We start from the raw sequence: 14,279 nt of genomic DNA on the forward strand, positions 1-14,279 counted from the left end.
TGATGTACGGAGCTCTGTGAGGGCTTATTTTTTGCGAGACGAGCTGTAGTTTTTACTGGTAGCATTTCGGCGTACATATGGCTTTTTTGATCACTTTTATTGCAATTTTAGTGAGGCAAAATGCTAAAAATTAGCATTTTGCCTCAGTTTTTTAGCGGGTTTTTTTTTTGCGTTTTTTTCCATGCACAGTCAAAAGCATGTGCATCTTATTGTACGCATCGTTACGGACACGATGCGTACAATAAGCCCAAATCCGCTTTTTGAATAAAACACTGAAAAAGGTAAAAGTGGTGGGCAGACTAATTGTATGTGAGGATTTTAATGTTGTTCCGGACAAAGCTTGGGATTCAACGACCCGACCTCACCCTCCTTGATTCCCTGGCTCCAAAAAGAGAATCTCTATGACACTTTTAGATGCCTAAATGCATCTCAAAAGAATTCTCATATTAGTACCGGAGACCAAAAACCTTCTCTAGAATAGATCTTACTCTTGTGGACAGGTTGTCTCTCACTCATGCAGAAAAGACTCATGTTGGAACCATGACATGGTCAGATCACGCCCCAGTAGCAATTTCTATCTCATTCAGGTATATAATATAAGGGAAGCTAGGGTCTGGAGAAATAATCTTTTTGTGATGAGGGTCCCCAAAAATAGACACACCATAGCGGATGCCCTAATGAAATATTTCAAGGTAAATGCGACCCCTGATGTTAGTCTACCTACAACTTGGAATGCTCACAAAGCTTTTAACAGAGGAATCCTCATCAAGATAAGCACCCAACATAAAGATAGATAACCTTCTTGCTCAAATTTCTAATATTCATTCCTTGCTAAGTGTTTCGCCCTCAACTGTTCTCCAAGACCAACTGTTTAATCTTAGACGAAAACTCAGAACCTTACTTATGGATAAATATGATAGAGACATGAGGGCCTCGCGTACAACCTTCTACGTCTCCAACAATAAACCCTCGCACATGATGGCAAATTTGGTAAAAAAAACAAACAATTAAAGCTAAGATTCTATACTCGTTGGGTTAAAATGGGGGAGGGGAAAAAATACACATCCTAAACAAACTGTGGAAATGTTTAGAATTTATTATAGGCAACTTTACAATCTTAAGGAAGATAGAGCCATCCTCCAACCCTCTACATAAACAATAGCAAATTTTTTACAAAAAGGAAATCTCCCTTCTATCTCATCAGATCAGAACAATTTCTTAAATCTATCTGTAAATCCAATTGAAGTTGCGGATGCAATTAAATCACTTAAAACCCAAAAACTGCCAAGCCCAGATGGATTTTCCAATGATTACTATAAATTGCTCCTTAGCATCCTCACCCCATACCTTTCCTTGGTCTTTAATCTTTGAATCGCACAGGGGAAACTTCCAACCAAAATGTTGGACGCAACAATAATTATAATCCCCAAACCAGGAAAAGAAACTACTTCCCCTGCCAATTTTCGCTCCATATCTCTTCTAAATTGTGACACCAAAATCTATGACAAAATTTTGGCTCAAAAATTTTACCTGATATCATCCACTCCGATCAGATTGGTTTCACAAAGGTCAGAATGGCCTCAGATGGGACTAGGAGAGTTTTGAACCTAACATTTAAACTAGAAAGTTCTTGCACCACCTCAATCTTACTAACTCTCGATGTGGAAAAAGCCGTCAATAGGCTACATTGGGGATATGCATTCTCCACGTTGGAAAAATTTGGATTCCAGGGAAATATTTTAAATGCCATTTGGGCACTATACTCTGCCCCCTTGGCCAAAGTGCTCCTATTAGCTTCTTTTCCTATTACTTATGGCACACATCAAGGTTGCCCGCTATGGGCTCTCCTGTTTACCCTAATAATAGAGCCACTGGCTGAATTTATCCGCAGCAAAACAGAAATATGTGAGATTCATGCTGGTCTCAGGCAATACAAAATTAGCCTTTTTGCAGATGACATCTTATTGACATTAACTAATCCACTAACCTCCCTGAGAGCGACATGTGAAATTTTAAACAAATTCTCCCTAGTCTCTTACTATAAATTAAACCTTACCAAGTCACAAATACTGGGATTGTATATATATGTTCTAAATTTCTAATAAAAAAACAGTGATTCAAAAAAAAATTAAACAGCCACTGAAGAATCAGGGATAGTGGGAAGCTGGGTATTAATTCAACAACTACTACCCCCAGCAGAGACGCAGTAAACTGAAGGCAGTGACAGGCAGGCCAAATACAGTATTTTTTGGAAGTTTTTGGGAACAACCACACTGCCTGTGATATACACTGTATTTCGATTTCCCTGTTGGAGGCTGACTTCGCGTAGGTAACGCATTGCAGAGGCAGGCAACAATTATGCGCAAGGCTGGGTATTAATTCAACAACTACTACCCCCAGCAGAGACGCAGTAAACTGAAGGCAGTGACAGGCAGGCCAAATACAGTATTTTTTTGAACTTTTTGGGAAAAAGCCCACTGCCTATATAGCCAGTATACCTCTTTCCCTGCCTCACCAGTACTGCCCCTATACTCTGTAAAATGACTGCAGACTGAGGACACTATGGTCTGCACGCCCGATATACAAAAAAAAAAAAATTGTGCAACACTGCTAAAAGCAGCCTCAACAGTACTGCACACGGTCGGAAGTGGCCCTAAGAATGACCGTTGGGGTTCTTGAAGACTAAAATAACACCTAACACTCTCCCTATAGCAGCAGCAGCAGCATCAGCAGCACTGTCCCTGATCTATGTCAGCATGCATCTGTGGCAAGCCGCGGGCGGGGCAGATTTAAATACTCGGGTGTCATCTGATCTCCCCAGCCACTCACTGCAGGGGGGTGGTATAGGGCTGGAACGTCACAGGAGGAAGTTGTAATGCCTTCCCTGTCTTTCTATTGGCCAGAAAAGCGCACAAATTTCTCAGAGATGAAAGTGAAAGTAACTTGAACATCACGTGGTGCTCGTCTCAAGTAACGAGCATCTCGAACACCCTAATACTCGATCGAGCATCAAGCTCGGACGAGTATGCTCGCTCATCCCTAGTTGTTACCATATGTAATTAAAATGTATCATTTTCTCTTAATTCGGTAAAATAACATACTTCCACCTATTGCATATCACAGAAACTAAAGCTAATAAAAAGTTTTCTTTGTCATATTCGTTTTTCTCACCCCCCAAATCAGTAAGATTTGACTCATGAAGTTAAGGAAACATTCCTAAATATTTTTTTTGTTGTCCAGTGTTATTAAACAGCATGTATGTAAGTACTTGGATAAAAATTGAGTAATTAACCAACCAAAGCCTCCTTTCCCTCCTTGCAACAAACAAGTCATGCCAGACAAATCTAATTGACAGAATCACTGACTGGGTTGATCAGGGAAATGCGGTGGATATAGTATATCTTGACTTTAGTAAAGCATTTGACAAAGTATCTCATACTATACTTATTGAGAAAATAACCAAATATGGGACTGACAAAGCAACTGCTGGGTGGATTCACAACAGTGATTGTACTCAAAAAGTGGTCATAAATGGCTGCCCATCCAAGTGGAAGAATGTATCAAGTGGGGTACCACAAGGCTCTGCCCTGGGCCCAGTGTCCTAGGGAAGAGAAATAGAGTATTCAAAAAGATCTAGAAAAGCTTGAACAATGGGCAGCAACTAACAGAATAGTATTTAACAGGGAGAAATGCAAAGTCCTACATCTGGGCAAGAAAAATGAAAAAAATCACAATTCTGAGATATATTAAGAAAAGCATAGAGTCTAGATCATGTGAGGTATATATTCATCTCTACTCTTCCTTGGTCAGACCTCATCTGAAATACTGTGTCCAAATCTGGGCACTCCACTTTAAAAAAGACATGGATAAACTGGAGCAAGTTCAGAGAAGAGTTACCAAGATGGTGACTGAAGGGTTGTCACAGTGCAGAGGGATCAGCCCTATTCGCATTTGGACAAGGAAAGACCAGAAGCAATGGGATAAAACTGAAAGGGAGGAGACGCAGATTAGATATTAGAAAAAACTTTCTGGGGACGTGGCCAAGCCTGCAGAGAGTGAGGACGCGCTGAAATTGGGCTCCCGAGCCATATAAGTCTTTCCAGCTTCTTTTGGCGTTATAAAACTAACAGCTGCACCTCACACTGACCCTAACAACTTCCCTGCAGCGAGGAAAACATCTGGAGAGGTTCCACGACAAAATCGGTGGAGCGGGAGGTCCGGAGACTGGTGTCTGCACGGAGCCACGGCATTGATCTCAGGAGAGGAGAGGGAGCCGGCGCACGCGGAGACTCGTCAGAGAAGCAGAAGTCTGCAACAGTCCTTCATCGGAGAAACTCTGACAGCTCCGATAGAAGCAAGGAGGTAGAGGGAGCCCCGCGGACACCGAGCCGGAGCATAGAGACCCTGCTCAGACGGACCAGCGAGCGGAAACGGAGGCACCCAGTTCAGAGGAGAGACGTGGTCACTACAAGGACAGTAAGTACCAGCAGCCCCAGAGAAGCCCACAATAAGGACAGCTATTGTAGTGCCACGGGAGCTGCACTAACAGCGGACCTCCCTGCCCTCCTCAGCAAAACACAGTTTCCCGCCTGACTCCCCGCCATCTTGCCTCCCCCCCCCCCTCCTCCATAGCTCTGCAGCGGTGAGCGGAGGGTGTGGGTTAAGAGCTAAAGTGCCTACAGCTATCTACTAACAGATCACCAACTGTGTAGAGAGAAAAAAGAATATAAAGGGCGCTGCCCTAATTTTTCCTGGAGCTGGCTCAGCCAGCTCTGCAATATACTTAATTTTTCAAGGACTGTAGGTGTGGGCTTAATCCAACTGCATACCTGCAAAACCCCTGTACCCTGACGCAGCAATAATAAGCCACAGGCAGCTACCTATACTGAAGAGACTCAGAAGTTGCATACAGGGCACAGCCCTAATTTTTCTGGAACTGCTTTTTCAGCTCTATAACCAACAAAAATTTTCAGAATCTATGATACAGGTCGGTCACGGCTACAAACCTATGGTCCTGCTAGGTATACCACAATAATACCTGACCACCGTCAGACGATATCTGAAAAGATGACTGACTAACCACTAAATAGTGTGGAGAGAGAGGCGCCCCACCTCGTGAAGTGTGTCATATTTCAAATTCTTTGTACCCCAAGGCTCATTCATTAGCTGAAGACACTCTGCGTATACTCAGTTAAAGAATAAAATGTTAAAAGGCAGCAGGCAACGCAGCTGCGACCCACCGGAAACACCAAGAAGACAAAAAAATCAAGCGGACATGCAAAAATTTCTAAAAAAGAAAAGCTCACAAAGCCCCATGGCAAAAGCACTCCCTCTACAAAACGAATCAGACATTGTACCTCAGGACTCAGAGAATGAAAGCGAAATAGAAGAGGAAGAATGCAACCTCGGCACCCAAATCTCAAAATCTTTCCTACAAAAAGCACTCCTCAAAGTTACTCAACCAATAATGTCAGAATTGGCAGACATTAAATCCGAGCTGCAACAAATCGGACACAGAGTGGAGGACCTGGAGGGAACATGCTCCACCATCATTAAACATGCAAAAGCTACCTCTCAAGTAGTAGAAGTTCACCGCTCATATTTAGACCGAGCCCTCACCCTAATCGAAGACCAATAAAACCGTAGCAGACGCTGTAATATCCGAATAAAAGGTCTCCCAGAAACCTGGGCAACAGAGTCCCTAGGTAAAGTGGCTGGGGAAATTTTCACAGATCTATTAGGGGAAGAGAGAGCCACGCGAATTCAAATCGAAAGAATACACACAGCAATCAGACCCAAACCCAAAGAAGGAGACCCACCAAGAGATGTTATTTGCGGCTTACTCTTCTTCACAGACACAAGCGCTATATTGAATGCGGCAAGAACACACCACCCGCTAAAATACAGCGATTCGCCAATCCAGTTTTTTCAGGTCATTGCACCGTCGACTTTAGCGAAAAGGCGACAATTGCGACCCCTACTGGAAGTCCTAAAATCTAAAGGAATCCACTACTCTTGGATGTTCCCGTTCGGCCTTGCCATTAATGACTCAGGATGCAGATTGTCAGTTAGAGCTCCGGAAGATCTTGAAGCGGTCTGGCAACAGCTAAAGATAGACCCAATTGAAATACCTTCATGGCTGCCAACGCAATATGACTTAACCATCCCTTCACTTCCAGAAAGCGAGCCGTGGAGAACATTCACGAAATCTAAATCACCAAAAAGCAAAAAATATGGTACAAAAAACATCATCTTAAGTTTTGGATAGAGACTCACCTCGCAGTGTGTTGAGCCTACCTGGGAGCCGCACCCCTGAGCAACTGGAGAGAGGCAGGATTACAAGCCTATTTAATCCTCGGACTTAAACTACAGTCGGTCCGTAAAGGACGACGACCAGAACTGCCAACCCTGAAGTATAAGGATTCCGCCTATTACCATATCTAGCTAGCTAGAAATTGTACATTGATCTCATGCCTGCATAGAAGAGGCAGTGCCTGGGGCGGTGCAGGGCCCTGGGGTCGTACGGGGGTCGTCTCTCTGGGCTCCTCCGCCTGGAGGACTACATTTTAGGCAGAAAGAAATAGTTTATAGCGGAATTTAAATCTATTAGCCATAATAGCAACTCAGGTCGTCTGAGGTTCACCTGGGAAAAGGAGGGAATTTGCACTTGCTATTTCGTTTAAATGTTTGTGCCTCTCTCCCCCCCCCTCTCCTTTCCTTTCCCTTCTTTATCTCCTCTCTCCACCGGTATACAGGTCGAGGAGCCTTGGCTCCCACGACGAGACAATGCATCCTCCCAGGGAGAAGGCAAGAGCCCCCAAACGGTGCGAATAGGGTGGAAAACAACAAGCAACCCCAGGTCACCCATGGATGCTACACACGTGAGTGAGACAACCATACACAGACACACTGGATTCCCCTCACCCAGGGATTGTCCTTGGATGAGAAAGATACTGACAATAGAGACCCAACTACGGGGTGTCAGGATACTTCTTATCCACACGACAACACTTCTCCGTCCGTTCACATACAGTTGACCAGACATTAACCCCTGGTCAAGAAGTTAACGTTAATCGCAGTTCCCGCCCTTAACCCAACCTAAATTCAACCCTAGCCTACTCCCCACTCAGCCCACATCCCCCATGCTATATTCCAAGTCTACTGATACGGAAACTGACAAAACCCAAAATATGCCTGCTAAACATCCACCCCGAATCAACAGCCAACAAGGCTCAAGAAACAACAACCTCGCACAACAACAAAAAACTGCATCTTATCACAGAGGAAAAATAAATATCACTACTTTCAATACCAAAGGGCTTAATTCTCCAAACAAATGACACCATATGTTATGGTTACTTAGGCAGAGTAAAACAAAAATCGCATTTTTACAAGAAACCCACTTTAAAGGGTAACAAAATCCCAACCCTCCCGAAAAGACACTTCACACAATGGTTCCACAGCTGTAGCCCATCTTCGGCCTCTAAGGGCGTATCAATTGCCCTCCACAGAGATCTCCCCTTTCAAATTGAGAAACAACTTGCGGATGCAGAGCGACGTTTCTTATTTGTAAAGGGCACGATAAATAGTTTACACTACACCCTAGCCAACATCTACGTGCCAAATACTAATCAAGCCAAATGGATAATAGACACATTACTTATACTAAAATCCTTTGCAGTAGGCCATATAATCCTAGGGGGAGATCTAAATATTACACTCAACCCATTATTAGACTCCTCAAGAGGGAGGTCCCAAGTCTCGCAGAGAGCCCTCAAAAGAGTCCACTTAGCACTACAAGAATTAAATTTGATAGACTCGTGGAGATACAGCCATCCAGTAGAAAAAGATTATACCTTTTACTCACACGTTCATACCTCTCACCAGAGACTTGACTATATCTTTTTATCAAATAAACTTGTAAAAGCAATACATTGTGCCAAAATCGATAGCATCACAATTTTGGACCATGCCCCAATGCACACCAGTATAAATATACTATCTAACAACCTAGGGGAATGGAGATGGCGCCTAAACGAGTCGGTCTTAAGAGAGGAAGAACACAAACAATTAATTAGAGACCTAACCGAATTTTTCGAAATCAACACAAAAGACTACACAAACGCTCCTATGGTCTGGGAAACACATAAAGCCTTTGTAAGGGGCCTCTTCATCTCTTTGGGCTCAAAACTTAAGAAACAGAAACAAAAGAAAATAGATGATATGCTAACAAAAATAGCCTCCCTAGAGCAAAAAAGGAAACTCTCGGAAGAAGAAAAAGCACAACTTGAACTCAACTCCCTTAGAGACCAATTAAAGTCACTACTAGACAAAAAATACACCAAATCCGCTATATATTACAAACAAAAAATTTATGCCCATGGAGATAAGGGAGGGAAACTGATGTCCGCTCTCATAAAAAAAGCAAGAGAAAAGACACATATTAAAGAAATCAGGAAGGACACAGGGACAAAAACCACTTCCTCCCAAGAAATACAGAATTCCACACCTATTATACGAAATTGTATAATTTAGAAGGGAAATTGTCACAAACCGATCGAGAAGAAAAACACAAAAATATGAAGAAATTCCTTAAAAACCTTTCAGTCCCCAAAATTAGCCCAGAAGAAGCCACAAATCTGCTGACCCCAGTGAGTCAGGAAGAGTTAACAGAGATTATAAAGAGCTTCCCAAATGGAAAGAGCCCTGGCCCTGACGGTCTTACAACTGGTTATTATAAAACACTACAACACATACTGGAACCCCACCTCAGAACGACATTAAATGCGATCATGACAGGAGCCCCTCTCCCAAAACAATCGCAAGAAACACACATCACCCTAATACATAAAGAAGGGAAAGACCCAGCCCAATGCAACAATTACAGACCAATCTCTTTATTGAATGTGGATATAAAAATTTGGGCCAAATTAATAGCCAACCGTTAAAGTAGAATCATCCGCAAACTAATATCAGACGAGCAGACAGGCTTTGTGAAGGGCAGAGAGGGCAAAGACAACGCTTCTATACTCCTCCATTCCATACAATACGCCAAGAAAAAGAATATCCCACTAATATTCTTAGGGATAGACGCCGAAAAAGCGTTTGATCGCGTAGACTGGACCTTCATGAGGGCAGTTCTTCACAAGTTTAAATTCCCCGCTCAATTTATTGAAGCTATCTTCTCCCTTTATGCAAAACCACACGCAAGATTGAAAATAAACGATACTCTATCCAAACCATTTAACATAACAAACGGTACACGCCAGGGATGCCCACTCTCCCCCCACACTATTTATCCTCACTTTAGAAATCCTTCTCCAAGCGGCAAGACAAAACCCAAAGATTAAGGGACTAGAAATTGGCAGTAAAAGGATCCAATCAGCAGCTTTCACAGACGACGTGCTCTTTCTGATTACGAACCCCACCCAAGGCCTCAGCAGTCTGAATCACCTACTAGATCTCTACTGTAGCTTCTCCAACCTAAAAGTCAATAAAAACAAATCAGTTATACTGTGTGTGGGAAATTACCCAGGACCCCAGCTTTTGTGATATTATTTTAGATTCTACTGTTTCAGAGAAATCATTTCTTGTATAAGCTTTAGGCCTTGGTAGAATGTCAGCTTAACTTAACCAGCAATGAACCATAACTGGTGACTAGTCAGGCGATGGTTGAAAGTACAGAGATAAGATTGATAAGAGAGAGAGCTACAGATTGATAACCAGTAAATTTACCTTAAAATAAAGCCATAAAAAGTAAACACACAAATAGCTGAATCATTATGATGTTCAGACACGTATAAGGAAAACAACAGAATCGCTGAAGAATGGAAAATGTTAGGTATCATGATGGACTTTGATTGAACATGTGGCATTATTGAATGATGTAAACTAAATATGTAATGTTTGGCTCAGAATCAACGTCATTTTAATTATATGATAGGTCTATTAAAGACCTCTTGTAACGGTAATAAAATCGAAGTAGATGAATTGTACACTCAATGCAGCTGTGCATATTGTCTCTCTTCCTACCGATCGGTATTACTTAAACAATGATGAGTACTCATTTCAATTTGGACGCCGGATGACATACTAAAGGGAGTTTTTCCCTAACATACTGAATATCTCTCTACCTCCCCACAGAGCAGAGGAAGTAAAGAAAACTTCCCCATATTTCTGGGCAGAACGCTACATAGATTATCTAGGTATCAAAATCACAAATAATCTAAAAAAAACTCTATGAGAGCAATATGGGACCGCTACTAACAGAAATAGCAACACTTCTCTCTGCATATGACTTGCCGATTATTTCTTGGTTTGGAAGGAAAAATCTTATTAAAACTTACATACTACCCAAAATCCTATACAAGGTACAAATGCTATCAATACACATTCCCAAATCCTTTTTCAAGAAAATTAGAACACAAATCTCACGCTTCTTCTGGAAATATAAGCGCCCGAGGATAGCATATTCACTAATGTCCAAGAGAAGGCAATACGGGGGTGTGGGGCTCCCTAACATGCTAGATTACTACAAGGCAATAAACTTGAACAGGTGGTTGGACTTGATATCTCCTATGGTAACAATTTCCTCAGGGATATGTGGCTCCCCAACCCTAAAATATATTGCTCCAAAGGCTTTGATATATTGCTGAGGGGCATCTGCGAGACCTGGGACTCTCTATCACACGAACTAGCACCTCCGCCACCCCCCTGTACACCCCTAAACTTACTCCCACATGTCATCAAGCATCCCAAGTCTTGGATTCCAGAGAACCTCTGGAATACCTTTGAAAGACTTTCAAGCCATGACTTACAAACTATCATACACGAGGAATCCATTTCCATAATAAACACCCTATGCGCACAAAGGAAGCTGCAAGAGCTACACATAGCGCACATTTCAAATGTAATTTCAAAAGAGAACATTTCTCAACAAGACCGACAACAGAATTCGAAAGATTAATAAAAAAACAAAATACAGAATCTAGGAAAATATCCCACATAACCAAAAACTTTACATCAACCCACAATTTAACTAGACCAACCTTTATCACGTCCTGGGAGAAGGAATTAGATATAAAAATATCAGATGCTGAACTTAAAACAATATTTAAATTTTCCTACGATATCTCACCATGCGTACGCCTCCAAGAAAACCACTATAAACTCCTATCCAAGGGGGCGTGGCCTGGCTATGCAGGAGTGAGGACGCACACATCCTCCTCTCCCAAGCTATAAGGGGAAAAACAGCCGGTAAAAAGATAAAATAGGCACCCAGAGACAAGATGGGAAACAAGAGGAGAAAGCCAACACCCCATGCCTCCTCCCCGACGGGAACGCAGTCAGCATGGGAAATCCAGCGCTATCTGGCCGTCTCACAGCAAATGGAGGAACAGCAGGCCCTGGCCAACATGGCGGCAGCAAGTCCCCACATACCCGATCAGAGCACAGAGGCAGGGGAATCCCCTAAGCTGCAGTCTGTAGCCCTGCTGGAGATAGCAGGTGCAGAGCAGCTGAGAAGCACAGGAGACCAGTGCCCTGCACTCCTACAGTACTCACCAGGACGGCAGGCAGAGGAAGACACTGAGGAGGGGAGAGAGGTGAGAGCAGGGTCACCACGTGTCACCATCCAGATGGAGAGAGAAGGAACTCCAGGGAATGCATACTCCAGGGGACACAAGCTGGATACTGCTGTCAGCTCCCAGGTAGAGGATTGCTCCCCATCCCCCTGCTCTCCCACCATTGCAGGCAGCACTTTGTGCCAAGTAACCCCCCTTAACAGAGAGGGCAGTACACCACACTGCCACCTAGTGGAAGACTTGTCAGCTACAAGCCTGCATAAAAGCATTCAAGGCAATGATGCTTTAGCTGAAATCAGAGCCCTCAGTGCACATATCAAAGCCATACCAACTAAAAAGGATATGGAAGAGTATATAGCAAGGTTGGAAACCTCATATAAAGTTGAATTGGCCTCAGTCCGCGAAGAGATTCGGGTAGTGGACACTAGGGTCAGTGCAGTGGAATCGTCCCTGGCTGACTTAATAAAACGCATTGATACGCAGGAATCCCTAATAGCATCCCATGCCCACCAGATGCAGGCATTAATGGACTCTGTAGATGATGTTGAGAACAGGGGAAGAAGAAATAACATCAGGATAAGGGGCCTCCCAGAGGAAGTGGAACGGCAGAAGCTGGAAGAAACAATACGTCACATTTTTAACTCCATCCTAAAAGTTCCCCCAGAATCCCCTCTTGAGCTGGACCGTGCTCACCGATCCCTCGGACCTAGGACAAGTGATCCTGAACGTCCCAGGGACATTATTTGTAGGGTACACTGCTACCAAGTAAAAGAGGCTATTATGAAAAAAGCATGGGAGCTGCAGCCAATTCACCATCAGGGCAGGCGAATTCAGATACTTCCAGACCTGTCTCGAGTGACCCTACTAAAGACGAAAGCCCTTCGGCCTCTTCTGGACTCCCTGCGTCAATTTAATATCTCATACACCTGGGGATTCCGATTTTGCCTTCAAGTACGTCAAGAAGGACGTTTACGTGTCCTTAGGAGCCCAGAAGATCTACCCACCTTCACGTCTGCTTTAGGCATCCCGACAATATTAATTCGGGATTGGCCCTCCCTTCCCTTACCAGACAGAGCTCCCCCACTTGCTCAGAGAACAGGTCGCCGGAGGGGATGAGATCGGCTGAAATGGAGGCAAACACGACTCTCCTAGACCTTAGCAGATGTTGAGGATATCTCCAGAGGCATTGGGGAGACCTTCAGAACCCATTTTCCTTCACATCAGACACTCAAGGCAGCTAATAGTCACTCACCTACTTGGACTCCAGGAGCACAGTACTCCCCTATAGGGTCGCATATCTGTTTAACCTGTTTTTTCCTCTTCAAGCAGACATTTAACAACTTGACTTCTTCATCTAGAGGGAGGACCTTGACATCTCTCAGGCACAAAAACAAAAAGGACCTCAGCGGGTGGACAACCAGCGGGGCGACTGAGTGCAAATCCACTACAAATTCAGAGACTTACCTCGGATACGTGAGTTTAACTCATGCACTCACTGCAAACCTCACTGGACATTAGTGGGGTTATTTTGAAGGGGTATAGTACTAAGTGCACTAGGTGGGGTAATGAGAGGGAGGGTATGTGGGGGTCTCTCTGGGCTTAGGTGCGTTAACATATACTCATCTGAATATAGGCCTTACAAGGTTTTTTCAATTATGCCAACCACTATTGATCTACTGACGAATACCGGCAACCCGTAGTTGAGGGAGACTTCTCCTATAGAAAGCCCGACACCCGATAGGGACCTTACGTCCTCTGGACGAGGACGGAAATTTAGATATTTGTCCCTGTGTTTCGTTGCTGCCTTCTTTTCCCAGTAACTCTCTGCTGTTCTACTTCCTTTTTGTCTATCCTCTTTCCCTTATTATTTTGTCCTATTATTTCCCTTTCTTTCCCACCTCGTTCTCCTACCATCTAAATGGTGCCTCTGAAATTTGGCTCCCTTAATGTTCGGGGACTCAACACCCCCCAGAAGAGATCTCAAGTTTTATACAATATGCATAGACAGGGGGCAATGGTGCTCCTACTTTAGGAGACACATTTTAAGGAGGGACATATACCTGATATAAGAGACCGCTACTACACACACTGGTTCCACAGTGCCAACCCTGAATATCGCTCTGGCGGGTATCTATTGCTGTCCCTGACCTATTGCTTAATTGACAAGCACCTGGATACGCAGGGTCGTTTCGCAATTCTCAAACTAACTATTGGATCAACCAGGCTCACCATAGCTAATTGGTATGCCCCCAATCAGAACCAAGTGGCAGCTTGCCGTTCCTTTTTGGATAGACTGGCAGAGTTTGCTGAAGGGGTGCTAGTCATAGGAGGGGACTTTAATGTCACCTTGAATCCAGGGATCGACACTTTGGCGGGGAGGGGCACTGTCTCAGACAGACACCTAAGATCACTTAAACGTCTACTGCACACACTCCAATTAGTGGATGTTTGGCGAGTGTTACATCCTCAAGATAAAGATTATACTTTTTACTCACACCCACATAACTCCTACCGCCGAATTGACTATTTCTTGCTTGGCCATCATGCATTATCGTGGCAACCAGTGGCCTCTATTGGGGATATAGTGTGGTCGGACCATGCTCCAATATTCTTGAGTCTCTCACTTCCTGACCAAACAGATTGTCAATGGACATGGCGGTTAAATGATAACCTCCTAAAAGACGCTGCATGTGTAGC

Source organism: Eleutherodactylus coqui, chromosome 1, assembly GCF_035609145.1.
Source record: "Eleutherodactylus coqui strain aEleCoq1 chromosome 1, aEleCoq1.hap1, whole genome shotgun sequence".
In the NCBI taxonomy this organism is placed as follows: Eukaryota; Metazoa; Chordata; class Amphibia; order Anura; family Eleutherodactylidae; genus Eleutherodactylus; species Eleutherodactylus coqui.